Source organism: Hyperoodon ampullatus, assembly GCF_949752795.1.
Source record: "Hyperoodon ampullatus genome assembly, chromosome: 2".
Taxonomy (NCBI): domain Eukaryota; kingdom Metazoa; phylum Chordata; class Mammalia; order Artiodactyla; family Ziphiidae; genus Hyperoodon; species Hyperoodon ampullatus.
The window spans coordinates 12,081,421-12,086,180 of NC_136915.1; positions in this window are offsets into that span (position 1 = coordinate 12,081,421).

The window sequence follows — 4,760 nt, forward strand, 5'->3', positions numbered from 1 at the left end:
GCACCTTTCATGCTGAGCCGACAGGAGAAAGCCATTCCCCGGTTTCTTTGTAGCAATGCAGCTGGCCTAGGAAGCGATGTCCCAGAGTGCCTAAAGATGGGATGGTACGTGACAGCGAGCCACAGCACATCAGGCTCAGATCCTCCAATAACTGAAGGAGAGTAGTGGTCAGGAAACCTGCTCCCCTTGGACATTGTGAAGCAAGCTGACCCAGAGAGGGAGGGAAAGATAGGGAAATACGAGCACACAATACACAGATGCAAATTTCTCCAGAAAAGCCACTAGAGAGAACATGTATACACGTGCACCAGACACCTTTAAAACGTAGCCCTATCAACAGGAGTTTCCTTGGGACCGACCCGCCTGACTGCCATGTGTCTCATCAGACCCCTGGAACTCTGCACTTTCCAGGAAGGCAGTTAGGTGGATGACATGCTGATACAAGCCGACCAGCTCCCAGATGCAACATGTGACAAAACGTTCTCAGCTTGCATTGACGCTGTTAAGGATTCAAGCCAACACCAGAACTGAATGTTCTCACCTCAGATCAGTGGTTCTCAACCAGGATTGGGTTTGCCCCCCAGTGGACATTTGGCAAAGTCACAGTGGCCAGAGCGGGAGCTGCTGCTGGCATCTAGGAGAGCAGGGATTCTGCTAAACACCCACCAATGCATAGGGCAGTCCCCACAACAAAGAACTGTTCTACCCCACAGTCAATGGGGCCCAGTTTGAAAAACGCTGCCCTGAACAAAGGAAAATCCATTCTCTTGGGCAGTGAGGATTCCCATCAGAGAGCCTGGCCACCCGGTGTCAGTTCCATAAGAAAGAAGCAGGAAACAATCATCCTTGGAGACCAGTCTGAGTGTGGTACTTACCATTTTCCTTTAAAGAAACAGTCTTTTACAAAGACTGTTTTCCTATCCCTCCCCAGTCCAGAACTATAAATCAAATTCTCCATGGCATGATATAAACAGACTTCTCTTCCCTTTCTCCTTTTCTCTATCTCCAGTCCCAACTCTGTGCATTAAAACCTGGCATTTAATTGTAATATAAAAAATGTGGGAAAGAAAAGAGTCAGTAGTAGTTACAAACTCAAATTGATTTGGAGAAATTTTAGATTATTTAAAAGCATACTTGGAACTAATGGAGGGTGAATAACCACAAGAAAACCAACTAGAATACAATTTGGGAAGCAAAAGTTATGGCAAAAAGCCTTCTGGGCTATAGGTCTTCCTTATCAGAAAAAAGAACCAATGTCAAACAATACAGCATGCATCTCAGAGATAACCTAGGCTCAATACTGTATAAAATTGGAGAGGTGCATGGGAACTTTAAATGCAAGAAAATGTCCTTAGTGTTTATCATCAAGATGACTTATTTCAGAAAGCATCCTTGATGATATGTCCAGTCAAGAAAAATCATCAGCATCTACTTTAACAAAACACAAAAGAGAGAAAAATCATATAATAATGGGATAGCAAGCTTTTTCCTTCACTTTTTGGGTAAAACTTGACAAGCTGTGAATATATGTGTTGGTAAGAGAAATTGTGTGAATACTTGATATAAACAAGTGAATAAATGTACCTGCCTGGGCTTCCCTGGTGGCACAGTGGTTAAGAATCTGCCTGCCAATGCAGGGGGCATGGGTTCGAGCCCTGGTCTGGGAAGATCTCACATGCCGCGGAGCAACTAAGCCCATGTGCGACAACGACCGAGCCTGTGCTCTAGAGTCCGTGAGCCACAACTACTGAGCCCGCGTGCCACAGCTACTGAAGCCCATGTGCCTACAGCCCGTGCTTCGCAACAAGAGAAGCCACTGCAATGAGAAGCCCGCGCACCGCAACGAAGAGTAGCCCCCGCTCGCCGCAACTAGAGAAAGCCAGTGCGCAGCAAAAAAGACCCAACGCAGCCAAAAATAAAAATAAATGTACCTGCCTTATCTAAATGCTGCCTCTTTCAAAGCTGAACAACAACCACAAAAAAGATAAAAGCTGCATTTTTTTTTTGTTTCTGACAAATTAGTTGTCTGTTTTGAACATCAGATTCAAAGTATGAGCCCACAAATTGACTTTTTGATTAGGAAAGGACACACCATTCTAGCAGTTGCCAATGATAAATTCATTTTAGCACCAAGTGGGTTCTTTTAAATCAGCACAGAAGCATGAGAGAGAAGGATTCAGGAATACACATCTCACAGGAGATGCTGTGAGCAGAAGAGAGCAATAATTTGAAAGGTAATGCTAAGTTTATTGAAAATATCCACTCAATGAATTAAAATGGCAAAGAGGAATTGGGACCAAAAATATCTAACTGCTATTTACGATAAAAGTTGATTTTGATGTTTATTTCCCGAGTCTAAAAAAAAAAAATTTAAGACCTAAGATTTTTCCATTGACCTGAAAGCAGTAAAAATTGTCCATTAACCTTCCCTCAGGCCAATAATAGAAAGGTCTCAAGGGGTAGAATAGGAGCCAGAAATAAGATTGAAGGGGAAACAGTAAGGAGATGCACATCAAATGACTAAATTCTATGGGTAGGTTAAAAACAGACGATCTCATTGTCCTACGTCATGTATAGCTGAATTCTCAGATGTGTACATTTTTATATGTACTTCCTTTCACTGAAACATATAAGTAAGAGGAATATGAGTTTATCTCTATGGATTTCTTCAAGTCAGGGTTTCTCAGCTTTGGCACTCATGATATTTGGTGCCGGAGAGCATTTATGTGAGGGGGGGCCGTCCTGTGCACTGTAGGATGTTTAGCAGCATCCCTGGCCTCTACCTACTGGATACCAGTAGCTCCTCCCTGGTGTGACAATCAAACATGTCTCTAGACATTGTCAAAAGTCCCCTGGGAGGCAAAATATCCCTAACTGAGAGGTACAGCTTTAAGTCTACTGGGGGAAAATGCAGTATGGAGAAGTAGAATAAAAAACAGTATCAGCAGGGTGGCAATTTTCATGTTTCTGAAAGGAAGGGGTTGGTAACTGCATTCAGTCACAGGACTGGAAGAATCCAATGACTAAACCATAATGTTCTATGTAATGAAAATGCTACAGAAGGGAGAGTTTTGAACAGGAATGGTGCTGGAGCTCATGTTGTCCAACTTCCTTGTACAGCGAAGGAAAACGGAGAGGCAGAGTTGTCTGTCTAAAGACCAACCAACGCGATACAGACACAGGGGGTTACAAGTAAACACTGCGCAGTTTCCACCTGGAGAAACAAAAACACGGGAGCCAGCCTGCATGAACCCCTGAGCTGGCATAGTACGAGCCTCAAACCACATAATGAGTTCAGTGGACTAAAACACATCTACACTGTTTAAATCAAAGACTCCTAATGATATTTTTTAAAACTCACTGGTCACTTTGGCAGTTGCTTCTTTGAATACTGACACATAGGAGGAAAGAACCAATCTCTTATTCTGCCTTCCCTAACCAACTGTAGTTTATGAGAAACAAATAAACAAATGGTTGATGAAGGATTCTAGCTAATAATTACCAAAGGAATAACAATCAGAAAAAAATCACAACTCTGTGACCCCACAAGAAATACGGATCCAGGGAATGATCCTCAAAGGATGCTAAAACTATTAGGTAAAAAGTTGATGGATGAGCTCCAGTGGCCATTTACAAATGAATGGATAAAACAAGGTATATACACACAAGGAAATATTATTCAGCCATAAAAAGGAAGGAAATTCTGACACATGCTACAACATGGATGAACCTTGAGGATATTATGCTAAGTGAAAGAAGCCGGTCACTAAAAAGACAAATACCGTATGATTCCACTTATATGAGGTCCCTAGCGTAGCCAGATTCATAGAAGTAGAAAATAGATGGGTGGTTGCCAGGGGCTGGGGTAAGGGGAAAATGGAGTGTAGTTGTTTAAGGGGGACACAGTTTCGGTTTTACATGATGAAAAGTTTTTGGAGGTTGGTTAAGCAATAATGTGAATATCCCTAACATTAGTGAACTGTATATTTTTAAATGGTTAAGATGGTAAATGTTATGTTATGTATATTTTACCATAATTAAAAATTAAAAATGTTAATTATGGGGGGAAAAAAAGCCGTTGGGGACTTTGTCACGGATGGCTCAGTCTGTTAGCACTGGACCTACCATTCAATCTCAATATCGTTAAAAACAGGATGACCAGACATTATGGGCTCACTGTGTGATGCAGGATGGATCACACAGTACCGCCTAGGAAGGCGTCTGGACAACAAAAAGACTTTGATCTCCTCAGTCCTCTAGATCTAACTATTAGTTTACAGGAAACATGGGGAAAAGAGGAACAACTTAACTGAAACCAAGAAGAAGTGATCAGCCAAATCCAGGATGTGAATATTCTACAGGACACAAGACCCAGTTTCTCCAACAAATCAGTGGCTGGGGGATAAAAAAGGTCAGGGGCGGGGAGTTGCTGTTACAGAATTAAAGACATGTCAGAGACATAACAACCAAGTGTAATGTGTGGACCTTGTCTGGATCCTGATTCTAACAAAGATAAAAGTAAAAAAGATATCTCTGAGAGAATCAAGGAAATGTGAGCATGGACTGAATATTAGATGATATTCAGGAATGATTATAAGTATTTTTAGCTGTGATCATGTCCAGGCGGGGATAATGTAAAGGAAAAAAAGTCCTTTCAGTTAGGATGTCTTTATGGGTGAAATGACACAACTTGCTTTAAATTAACCTAGAAAAAAACTCAAAAAGGAAGAAAAAAGTATGAGAGAACACTGGGAAAATGT